Source organism: Balaenoptera physalus (genome assembly GCF_965194825.1).
Source record: "Balaenoptera physalus genome assembly, chromosome: 3".
Classification (NCBI taxonomy): Eukaryota; Metazoa; Chordata; class Mammalia; order Artiodactyla; family Balaenopteridae; genus Balaenoptera; species Balaenoptera physalus.
This window is the reverse complement of record NC_138890.1, coordinates 169,662,845-169,675,852: the sequence shown is the minus strand read 5'-3', so window position 1 is coordinate 169,675,852 and position 13,008 is coordinate 169,662,845.

The window sequence follows — 13,008 nt, the reverse complement described above, 5'->3', positions numbered from 1 at the left end:
GATTAAAGCCAAAGTGAGAAGCAGAACATTCAAACATTTAGGAAAACATGTTAAGCATCTATCTATATGACCTCTGGGTAGGGAAGCAGTTCTCAAAATAAGATACAAGCACCAGTCTTAAAGAAAATAAAAAAGATCAGTACAGCAAACAACATTAAAGTTTAGAACTTGCATATGACAAAATACAACTTAAAGCAAGCCATAGCCCGGGAGAATTGTCAGTGCATACAAATGACAAAAAATGGTAGACAGAATATATCTTCTAACTCCCACCCATCCACTGGAGAAGGAGGAAGCAATAGAAAAATGTGCAAATGGAACAGGAAGCTCAGTGGCCAATAAACATAAGAATAGAATCCAACCTCCTTAATAATCATGGAAATTTAATTAAAGCAAGATGACACCATGCCAAACCAATCAGAGTGGCAATAACAAAAAAGTCTGGCAATACCAAGTGCTATCACACATTGACTAGGGGAACTTTAGAGGTGTAAATGGGTACAATCACTTGGGAAGGCATTTTGACCACCCCTATAAAGTTGAAAATGTACATTCCATACAGCCCAGTGGGCAAAGTTTCAGAGGACATTCAGTATACTGCCGGTTCATATAAAGTAGTACAACCAAAAATCATATCTGTATAATGTATGGATATATACACAGTAGTTAAATAGCAACAGAAATGATAAACATTCATGTCTGGGGAGGGAGGGGAGAAGGAGATTGTAGAAGGATAAACAAGGGACACCAACTCTATCTGTGATTCTGTTTTCCATTTAAAAAAAAAAAGATATGAAGCAATATTGAGAAATGTTAAGATTGGATAAAGCTGGTTTGGTGGGTGTTCATTAGATTATTATCCTTTTCTGTATGCTCACAAGATTTCATAATTCAATAAAGAAGGTTCATAGGAAGTAAGAAAGTGCACACAGTAGGCAAAGAAAACTCATTAGAGCGGTTTTGTCCTGAAGAGGAACAAAAGGACCGGTACCAGCTGGAGAGATGTGTGTACAGAGGGCTATTTATTAAAGTGGGTCATTTGAAGCATGTTTATATATGGACTGAAATACCTTCAGAGACAGAAAGAAATTGTCTATGTAATAGAGGAAAAAAGATAATACCAGGAACAAAGTCCTTGGGAAAATAGGAGATAATAGAATTTGTGTTTGGAGAGAGCAGGGGTTTGTCTTAGCGTTGTCATAGGAGAGAGGGCCAGGGAGAGACCAGGCACAGGGGGGAATGGAGCTTTGTTGGTACAGATGCACGCCTGCCCTTCTGATAACTTTTGTTTTCCTAGTGAAGTATGATGTCAGGTTCGGGTATGGAGTAGGTAGAAGGCATGAAGTTTAGAGAAGAGAAGCTGTGAAATCAGCATCTTGGAAATCAGGAAAATAATCTTACTGGGATCTCCATGCTGCACTGAATGACAAATGAGGCTTGTGGTCGTCATCATAAAATGAACCCCATCCACATGCTAGTGCCATTTTCTCCAGCAAAGTTCAGCAGCCAAGGCACTGGTGTGGGGAAGGCCAGTGATTGGGTCCAGCCAGGAGATGGTTTCTCCAGGCAACGGAAAAAGAGAAAAGCAGGAAAACTGGAGATGTTTACAAGGAAGTGACTTTACAGTTATGCAATGGAAGCCAACTAAGGAGGACGTGGGGACAAAAATGATGGTGGCAGTGGACTGCAGGATAAGATAAAGTCAGGAATCACTGCAAGGGATCCCTTTGAAAGTGAAGCAGAGAAGTTGTTATGGGGGAGGGGGAGGTTGAGGAGGTGCAGTGCATCAACGTGTTTCCATGGAGACGGGGGCCAATGGGGAGAAGTTAGTGGTTGTTGAAAGTGGGGAGGACAGACGGGTCATGGAACAGAAGCCCAGCATCTTAGATGTGTGGTCAGTGTAGATGCTGAAATCACCAAGAGGAGCCTTCAGTGAGAGAGGCAGGGTGACGCAGGCAGGTCAGCAGACAGCAGCCACGAGAAAGGGGCACCACCTTATTCATTTTACAGAGTTTGAAAATGTGGTTCAGAGAGAATGAGCCTCTATGAAGTAACCCACAAACTAATAACCAGAGGAACCCAGAAGGGTTGGACTCCAAACGCCACCCTCTTCCCACTGTACTAAACTTCTCATACAAGTTTCAACACAGTAAACCTGAATAACTGTGCAATGGAATTCGATGTTAATCTCCTGTATCTCTTCTAGAAGGAACTGCTCATCACAGTCCTTAACCAGTGTGACTAATCAGAAATATCTCGGGAGTTTGTCAACAAACACAAGCCCAGGCTGACCCTCAACCCAGTGAATTCGTCTCTAGGGGGTGAGTTCAGATATGTGATTTTGAAAAAGCTCCCTGGGTGAGTCTGAAACACAGCCCATATTGACTCGGGTTACTGTCAGTTCAAAAGCTTACTTGTCTCTAAATCATGAGTGGTTCTGATAGTCCTGAGGAAGAAATGATCCAATAGAACAAAGGCTTGAGTGCTCAACTGGGAGTGTTTTTCTATCCATCTCTAAGCTTCTGGAATTCTTGCTCTGAGTAGCCTATAGAGCAACTCATTCCATACTAAGCTATATTGAGAGACACGTTTTTCTGTTTAGAATCTTATATAATCAGAGCAGATTCTTAATATTTCCTCACCTTGCCCCAAAATTCATTAAAATTCAACTTTTATCAATTGATTTCTATAGAATATTTTGTTTATCTGTAGTATCTCCTGCAAAATGTTGCCTTGATTATTAGTTTAGAGATTGCCTGTATTATGAGAGCCTCTGTCTCTGTCTCTCCCTTTCTGTCTCTGTCTCTCTCTCACACACACACGCACACACATACACACACTTTTCTCTTCTGCTAGGATCAGATTTTGCAGTTTTGTACATGGATGAAAGCACCTTCTGTGGGATATGGACTGAGAAAGTATTCCCCATTGAGTAGCACCAAGACCATTTTGACCATTGTTTACTCTCTCCTTACCCTAAATTCTCAGCTCAACCGGCACAGACATGTTTCTTTAATCATGCAAGCATAGGAGCTACAATAATATTTATTTCACCTTTCACTGCCCCTAGGAGATGATATCATTCCAGCTCACCCCGGAGAAACATGTCAGACTCTTGGGTGGGTGAGGAAATGGCCTGTAGTTACCTCATTCCCAGAAAATTATGCCACACCTGCCAGCCTCCACCGAGCCCAATACTGCTACCCTCTCCGAGTAGGCAGGATTGTCTTCTATGTCATTCCTCAGAGCCTCGTGCTGTTCAGGGCACGTGATTCATCATCTATGGTGACTGCTCAGGTGAAGTCACAAACATCTGAGGCTCAGACAGTCCCCAGCCAAGTGTCTTACAGTGTGTCTTTCATGTATCAACAGTTGACACGTGTTGAGTATTTCCTGTTTACCAGGCTCTGGGCTTAAAGGTTTAAGCTATTAACCTGCTAAGTCCTCACAAAATCTCTACATGCTGGAAACGATTATTATCACCACTTTATGGATGAGAACACTGAGGCAGAGAGATTAAGTCATTTCCCCCACAATCAGACAACTGGGAGGCATAGATGGGATTCAGATGGCTGTCCTCTGAGGCTGGATCTTCTCTACCACCTCTACTATGCACTAGACCAGAGGTTGGTGAACTTTTCCTGTAAAGGCCAGGTAGTAAATATTTAGGCTTTGTGAGCCATGGGGGTCTCTGTTGTAACTCCAGACAAGAGATAAATGAATTGTGTTCCAATAACACTTTATTTACAAAAGCAGGTGGAGGGCCACCTTTGGCCCCCGGGTGGCTGATCCCAGTGGCGCCCAAACTTGAACATGCCTCAGAATCATTGGGAGAGTTCATGAAAACCAAACTGGTGCCCAACACCCTCCCGAGTGTCTGATTCATTGGGTCTTGGGAGAGGCCCAAGACTGCATCTTTAACCTGTCTCCAGGCGATGCCGATGCTGCGGGTCTGGGGACCGCCCTTTGAGGACGGCAGCCGCGGGAAACGCTAGCACACACAGCCTCCATGTTACCTTCTGAAGGTAAATCAGAATTACTGTAAAGTCTTGCCATTCCTATAACTAAATCCCTGTCATCTCCTTCCCCTGGCAGTCTTTACTCTCAGGAATTTTGTTTCAGGAACATCAGCTTTTCAGACCTGGACCAGATTTTATCTTCTTGGTATTCACAGTGCCGGCATAGTGGCTTACGTTACCAGGAGTTCAAAACTATTTTCTTGTAGAGTGAAAACAAAATGAATGACTCTAGTGCTCTGTTAGATTATTTCTAACAGTTTTTAGAATGTGACAAAAATACTAAGGATTTCGGTAAATTGCTCAGACTCAGAGCATGACATGACCCAGGGTGGGGAAATCATTTGTATGGTACAGTAGCTAATTTTTCCCACTTCACAAATTTAAGGAAAATCTACATTTTAAAACAGTCCTGAGTTTTGTCCAAGTCACATTAAGTGTAGCCTGTCATTTTCCATAGAAGAAGCCCTTGCCTGTCAAAATATTCCTGAAAGATTGGAGACAAAAGGAGTTGTAAGTTATAGGATTTCACAAAAGGCATTAGCAATCTAGGCAACAACAGATCTTACTGTTAAAAGATTGGGTTAAGGCTGACTGGACATGTGTAGAAATAACTCGAGCACAGGATACCTGTCCGGACTGACTCCCCTTCAGGGTAAGTAGCCAGATGTAAGGCAAGGAGCAAGCCACTTACAGATCTCAGTGCCCTGGCCAAACCATAAGGGCATCAGGGCCCCCGGTTCTCTTTATTTAGAAAAACAGGTGGGAAATTTAAATGTTCTCCAAACTATTTGAAATAAAAGAAAAAGGAATCTTGTTTAGCTTCAAAGCATGATTTTTCTTTTCTTTTTTCCCAATTCTGGGAAAAACTGAATGCAGCAGCAGAGTGAAAAGATTGTTCGCTGTGTTTGGTACCCAAGCATCAGGGCCGTCCTGTGTCCAAATGTTAATTTGAACTGACAAAACACGCTTGGCACTTTAATTTTATTTCATAACAAAAAGGCAAACTTAATTTCTGAGTGTTTTTATTCCAAGTTTAATGGCTCCTATTCCCAAGGTCGGCAAACAGATGGAGTTGAAGGCGAGAATGTATAACTGCAGATTAGGAAACTGCAAAATTAATATTACTTTGTTAATGTCAAGATAAGATTTGAGAGCCAAATGGGATTTTCAAGATCATTGATCTTGAACTTCATCACACAGATGAAGACAATGAGGCTAGAGAGATGATGTGTCCCTTCTGGATTCACAGAGCCAGTTGGGGACAGAGCAACATCTGATCCCGGCCTCCTGGCACGTAAACCAGGCCCCCTGCCCCTGTGCTTCACTCTCCGCATTAATTCCTTACAGGAAAGGGGCTGTGATTTACCTCTCACTGCTTCACCTTCCGATGGGCATGTATGTGCACAGGTGCACACGCATCTATAATAATTATTTGGCTATACATTTGAGTTTAGTCCCCCATTTTCAGATATTTCATAATTACTTGGATCTGTCAGCAAAATATTGTACAAAGACCATGAAAGAATTATACAAGTGTGACTTAACCTCTCTATGTGTGGTAACAAGGATTTAACTGGGCTTTATGTGACAGAGACGCAAAATAACAGGGGCTTAAACCCTGGGGGCAAAGGAAAAGCCAGGGCTGTGATGATAGATCACTTCCAAAATTCCTCAGGAGACTGGCTCCTCTCTGGGGCCATTCGTAGTGGGCTTCCCATGTCTTCATGGTCCAACATGTTTAACCACCACTCCAAAATTCCAGCCATGAAAGAAGGGAGGAGAAGAGAAAGGGAATGCATACTCTTTCTCATGTGGACGTGCCCTGGAGGCTACACACACATGACCTTGGCTGGAACTTAGTTACATGGTCAGATATAGATTCTGAATCACCATGTGCTCAGCTAAATATAGTGTATGGAATTACATACTATAGAAGAAACAATGGTTATTGCTTTTGCATTAGTTCTGTCTTAATTGGCCTTTCTGGCCATCCAAATATCCAAGCCTAATCATCTTCTCACGTGAAGACACATCCAACCCCTACCCCAGGCAGGCAATCCCATATTGTCATTGCATTCGCCTCCAAATGTGTGCTGTCTTCACCAGGTCCAGGCTTGGTCCCCTAGTCTAGCAAGTGTACATTAAAAGATAAGTTTTCTGCCCATCCATCACATCCAATATACAATGGTAAAGTAGGAACAGGAAAATTCATTGAAAAAAAAAAATCTCCCAGTGGAAGACAAATAGCAGCCACGGGTTCTTACTGGTTAGCACATCCTTCTGAAGTCGCCCTGCCCGGGAAGTGGAGTCAAGTCTCTGGTCACTTCATCTGGACGCCCTGGGCAGAGCTCTCTGGAAGGAGATCCTCGTCCTTTGTCTTGCATGGCTTTGTCTGCTGGGTGTACCTGTGTGGTCCCTTTGCCCTTGTGGTCCCTTAGCCTGTGTGATCCAGCTGGGGCAAGCACAACCTCCAACAGGATGACAGTGGGTCACCAATCACATAGGTACGCAGGCTCGCCTTGTGGTTTCCTTAACAACACGCTTTTCTCAGAAAAACTTAGCAGTGACTGCCATTTCAACCTTAAAATTCAGCATTTTTATTTCCTCATCTCGGTGCTCTGCCAGAATTCAAGTAAATGGTGACTGCCTTGAGGGTGTCTCAAGGAAATAAGGAAATTTCCTTGTTCTGGTCTCCCATTGTCTGACAGGAAACTCCTGATTTGAGGAGCATGAGAACAATTTACGAGCTCTTGCCTTTGTCGTCTTCTCTAAGCTGCCTCTTGTCACTGTTTCAGTTTGAGGTAGGGTGCGGATTTATCAGCCTTACCAAGTCCCAAGAGGACCCTTAGTCAACTCAATTGACTACAGGGGAGTTAGTCGCTTCCTCAAGAGAGAAGGTGATTTAGCAGAGCTGAGGTCCTTCCATTTTTGCTGAACGTCTCGCTGGCTCTATTTGTAATACACCTCTCCTATGTGCCAAGTAGCAGCCGGAACACACCAACGTTCTAATTTTCTGATCATTTTCCTGAATGGTTGTGATGGCATGTGTTTTGCCTCCCAAGATACTGCAGAAAACAGTATCACTGAATGTTTTGTCACTGCATAACAAAGATCACCAGCTTTCCAGCCTCCAAGATCTGTGTCTTTGCCACCCACTGTCAAAATGTTTCCTCTAAGACAATGACATCAATTTTAGTTTCTAACAAAGGCAACGTTGCACTCCCAGGAATCAAATTCTGCTCTATAGATTCACCCAAATTTATGATGGCTTAGAAGTTGACTTCTTTCTCACTCAGAATCTAAACTGGTATCTCTGTTCCACAGGGTCACCAGGCACCCAGGATCCTTTTTCCTAGTCGCCTTGCCATGCCTTGGTAACTCTCTGGTCTTCAAGGCTCAACATTTCTTAGGACTGTGTCCACCAGTAAGGAGGCAGAACAAGGGATGCTATATCCCTGGAGATTTCACACATCATTTCTCTTCAATCCTATTATTCAGAATTAAATCTTAAGAAGAAACTCATTTTTCAGCATGGCTTAGTGCCCAGACAAAACTCAAGGTTTTTATTGCTAGAGAAGGAAGGGAAGTTGATATCGTGGAACCCCTGCCACATCATGGAATCTTTTTAATGTGAAGCATAAATATTTAGAAAACAAACTATAATTAGTTTACAGATGTAATTGCAGGGCGACTATATATTTTTACCTCTGAATCTCCCTCCTCTAGAATATTGGCGATATTGCCAACAAGGAAATTTTAGGAAATTCCTTATTCGAAATATTAGGGCAATTTACCTCACCCTCCATTGTCATTTGATCTCCCCTCTGTTCCCAGACGTGGGCATCCACCCTGGGTGATGCCAGAACAGGCTGTCCTTCTATATGAAATGACATTAAATTGAGTGAATAAGTCGTTAGGTAACTGCTTGAAGTTCTCATTTCAGATACAACTGGTTTAACTCCTTATTTTAACATGCCCATTAGGCTTTTATTTTCAATGGGCATAATTTTCATTGTTAGAATGTACGTGGTCTTTTTGTAAGAATATTGAGCTTATTTTCTGCTTTCTTTTGTGGCATTAGTCATCTCAAGTAGGCTAATTTTGTCCTCAGTATCCTATTTTTCTAATGTCTGAATCTACTGTTTGTGTTTTCTGCTCACTTGTGCACATGATAGATTGTTCTTTTGTGATTTTTAAGTTTAGATTGTGAGTTTGTGCTCAGTGGGACTTTATCTGTGAAAACCCTGAGTGTCCTGGATTAAAATATGTCCCTTGGAGAAGCTTTGGGGTTTCCCAGGAGTGATACCAGACTGGGGTTACGTTTTTGTTGTTGTTAATTTCCTCCTTTGGGGATCCCATGTGTAGTAACGTCAAACTCAAAACCTTCGTGAAAGAAAGCTCAGGGTTATAATTTTTTTTTTTTGCCCCCAGCCCCCCACCCGCCCTATAATTTTTAAGAGAAGAGTTTTTCCCACATGAGCCCAGGAGAAAATCACTTTATTGTCTCTTTGCTGGTGAGTGGACGTTTCACATTCCCTTTCACTGAGGATATAGCCAATCAAGGGCTTTTGGGGTGGAGGGCGGGGAAACAATGTCCTCATACCCTCTTGCATGCCCCAAGGCCTTATTTCCTGTGACCTTAAAATCTAAACCCCTTGGTTATTGCTCACCAAGATAGGCGTGCCCTACCTACCCTCTCCCCCAGTTCACACAAAGCAACCAAGTGAATTTCTATTCTCTCTTTATTTTTAACCCTTGAGGGTTTCCTTACTTTGTTGTGAGCACAGCTATGCATTTTAAAGAAGTTTGGTTTATTTTTATCCAGCCTTTCCTGGTGTTCTGCACTTCAGAATACCTAGTGGACCATGTTTCCATAAAAAGAAGTCAACTCCTTATTTTGTTCATGTAGAGGAAGTTACATACTTCAACCTAATAAATTACAGCAGAAGCAACAGGCTAAAAGAAAATATTTGCAACATTTGTCACAGACAAAGTCTTAGTGTGTTTGTATATCAGGGCACATCTGGCTATTTGAGCTGGATCCCAGATGCTCCTAGGTATAGACAGCTGTTCTACTTCCCTTCCCAGGCTACTCATCCCCTCTCTTAAGCCTGGCAAATTCTTGCACCCGAAGGACAGCCATCCGCAGAGTTTACAGGAATGACACTACTGCTTTGCCACCCTAGAGAAGACCGTTTCTCTGTTTATTCCCAAGAGTATTCCTGACCATTGATGGCAGCTGTATGGTTTCCCAATATGTTGTCTTGATGGTACACATGGCAAGTGGGAGGCAGACCAAGGTGGACAGAAGTTAAACAGCAGGTGGTGATGGCAGCTCACTAGCTCGGCTTATTAGCATGTGGTCGGGGGGCTTCCCTGGTGGTCCAGTGGTTAAGACTCTGTGCTTCCACTGCAGGGGACACGGGTTGAATCCCTGGTTGGGGAGCTAGGATTCTACTGTCATGCGGTATGGCCACAAAAAAATAAAATAATATAAAATAAAAATAAAAATAATTAGCATGTGGTGGAATTCCTCTGGGGTCTCTCAGAAGTAATAGGGAGTAGATGCTTTTCAGTGAGCTGATTCCTGGCAATCAACCTGAGTGGGGGCGACTAAGTTTCCATAATTGATTGGGTCCCTAAAGCTAGGGTGACTTTATACCGCTAAGACGTGGACCACCTGCGTGATGCTAAATACACAGAGTGCTTAAGAAAAAGAAAATCCCATATAAAAGATGAATGAAGGATAATTCATAAAAGGACCAAGAAAATAGACATGAAACATACACATTAATTTCACTAAAAAATTAAATAACAATGAGATATCCTTTTCAACTACCAAATTGACAAAAGTTATCAAATATGTATTTTACCTTCTTATTTTTCTGACTGATGGGCATGTAAATTTATATAAATGTTATGAAGAGAAATATTTAGCAAGAGCTTTTAAAATGAACACACCATTTTACTCCAAATTAATTTAAAGAAATAGTAAGAGGTTTACAACAGTTGGGGACAGAGATTGTCACAGTGGCACTGTTACACACAGTAAAAAGATGGAAGCAACATAAATATCTCACAAGAGAAGTATAAATACATGTTTTTCCATCCATTACATAGCTAGTATGGAAACATTTGAATCTCACTTTCTTCTCAAAGCCTATTTCAACTCATGGGAAACTGCTTATGACATTCTTATGAAAATTATTTACAACGTAATTATGTTATGACATAGGTGAAATACACTGGTTATAAAAATACACAGTATATAAAAGTATGTAAAATATATAGTCCTAATTTTGTATTTATACAAGTATTCATGACAAAACAACTAGAAGCATGTATACAGATGAGTGATTATCACTTCCTCCATCATGATTTTCTCCATTTTCTCAATTTTTCACAATGAACATGGGTTATCTTTATGGTCAATGAAAAGGGCAACAAAAGCCATTGTTATGACTATATTGTCGCTATCAGTTGGGTTTCCGTGGCTCTAGAGTTTTTACTCCCATTTCCCCTGATGTACATGTCTGGAGAGATGCTCACCGAGAGGATGGCTCTATGTTCCCATGACCAGGGCTGGTCCCTCCTGGTCACTGCCCACTGCGAGGAGGATCCACGGGGACCACACTGGCTCTGGGCTTGGAGGGGTCCCACTCACGGTCAAGATGTTCCCTGAGTTGTCTGTCGTTATCGAAGACTCGTATTTTGCGTTCCTTTTCGTTTCTTTTTCCTTTGTTCGGAATCATCTCTTTCTGAGTTGTTCTGCTTGTTAGCGATTTCATCACTCTTCATATTGAGGTGCCCGTACATGTTAGGTTCAACCCGATGAAAGTGCCAATATTTAAAAATTTATTTACTTCTGTAGAAAAAACTTTCAACTGGTTTAACTTACTTCAATTGCATCTGTTCCTCATTTAGTGGAAAAATCTTTCTCCTGATTGATTAGACATTCCAGTTAGCTGGTTGCCCCACATAGGCAATGATGCTAGGTAGAGCTGTATGGGCTCTGAGCAATGTTTTCACATAAGCACAAATTGGTTGGTTTTTACTTAGTATTTTTAGAATAATACTTTCCCACCCATCAATTTACAGGGTCAGGTTGGAGTACTGACATTGAAATGGGCTTTATATATATATATATATATATATATATATATATATATATATATATATGTATATACATACACACATATATATATAATATATATGTATATATATTATATATGTATATATATTATATATATGTGTATATATATATTATATATATATATATAATATATATATATAAAAGTACAGTTTCCACCTGCCTTCAATTTAGAAGAATAAGCCTGAAAAAAATTTACATTTTATAAATTGATTAGATTTGTGAGATATTTCAAAATAAATTTTAATTCAAATGTTAAAAGCTACAGATGGCTGGAAATAATGTAAAAACAGAAAATCCAATTTTAAAATACATAGTTCATGTCAGAGTAGAAGAAATATGCATCTCAAATTATTCCTGAAGTTTTCAAAGAAGAAGAATAAAGTAAAATGTAATCTAGAAACAAAAGCAGAAAGATGTTAGCAGTTCTTGGACAACGATTAGCAAACGGTCAAGCAATTCCATCTTAAAATAATCTATATTCTCTTTCTAATATTATTTTGCTTTTAGTCTTGGTTTAAGAAATGAGGTTGTCTTGGTGCAAAGTGATGATACAAAGTATTCCTCGGGTAGGCAGTTGGGGTGTACAAGTCTGAAATTGAAGAGAGGGATTTGGGAGTCTTCAGTTCAGATATGATTGGACAGGCTAAGAACAGGGATACAGGGATGGGGAAGATCAAAGTGCAAGGAGTGACCCCAGAGCTCAGAATCTGGGATTCGGGGGTGGGAGGAGGTGGAACGAGCAATGGATTCAGGAGTTCCCAATGAGACAGGAGGAAACCAGGGATGGCTCAGTGACCTGGAAGCCAGGAGAAGGAAGCAGGTCCAGGGAAGGGGTGGAAATCAAATCCACTGATGCTGCTGAGAGGTCAGCTAAACAGAAAAACACCCACTGGATTTAATCACATGAATCGATGAGAGCAGTTATTGGGAGTAGAGGGGCGGAAGTCTGAGAGCTGGTGAGAGAAGAAATGGAGGAGCGTGGACCATTTTTCAAAGGTTTCTTGCAACTATCTCCTAACATTTATAGACAGAATGAACAGTAAAAAGAGGCCCACTTTACTAAATATTTAAAAATGTAAATGCAACTAATAAGCTGTTACAGAAAAGATGCTCAATCCTCATACTGAAAAAAAAAAAAAAGATACTTTTAACGCAAGATGTTGCCATTAGAAAAAAACCAAGTAAATCGTGTCTAGGATCTCGCTGGAGATTTTCTTACCACTGCATGTGGGTCCACAATTTCTCAAAAGTTATCATTATCTCAAAAGTTAAAAGGTGCTATTTTTGAAACCTGGAAGGCCATGTTTGAATATGATATTAGAACTCCCTCAACCTCTGTTTCAGATCTGGGAGAAAGGACTACGTGTATCATTTGCAGGACAAAGTGCAAATGAAAACTTGGTGGGGGGGCGGGGGTCATGTTCAAGAATGATCAAGAATTTCAAGATGTGGCCATTAGATGTGGCTTCAAGCATTAAACCAAGTGTGAAGCCGATCTGAGCAAGGCTGTGTGCCTGCCCGGGCTGCACAGCCCCTTCTAGCAGGGGTTTGGGCTAGACCTCCTGGGGCACCACCGCTGCACTGACATCTGGGGCAGAAGGGGAGGGAACGGCAGCGGTGTTCCCTTGGAAGCTGTCAGCAGCCATGCATCAAAACGGGGTCAAACTTTTTCTTACACGCTCTCACCTCCTCCAAGCATTTGTCCACATGTCGGTTTCCCAGTGGTGCCTACCTGATGGTTCCATTTAAAATGTCACCCCCCTCCATACACCTAGTTCCACTCTGGAGCTCCATCCTCATCCCCCATCCCCAGGGCACCTATCACTTTATAACAAA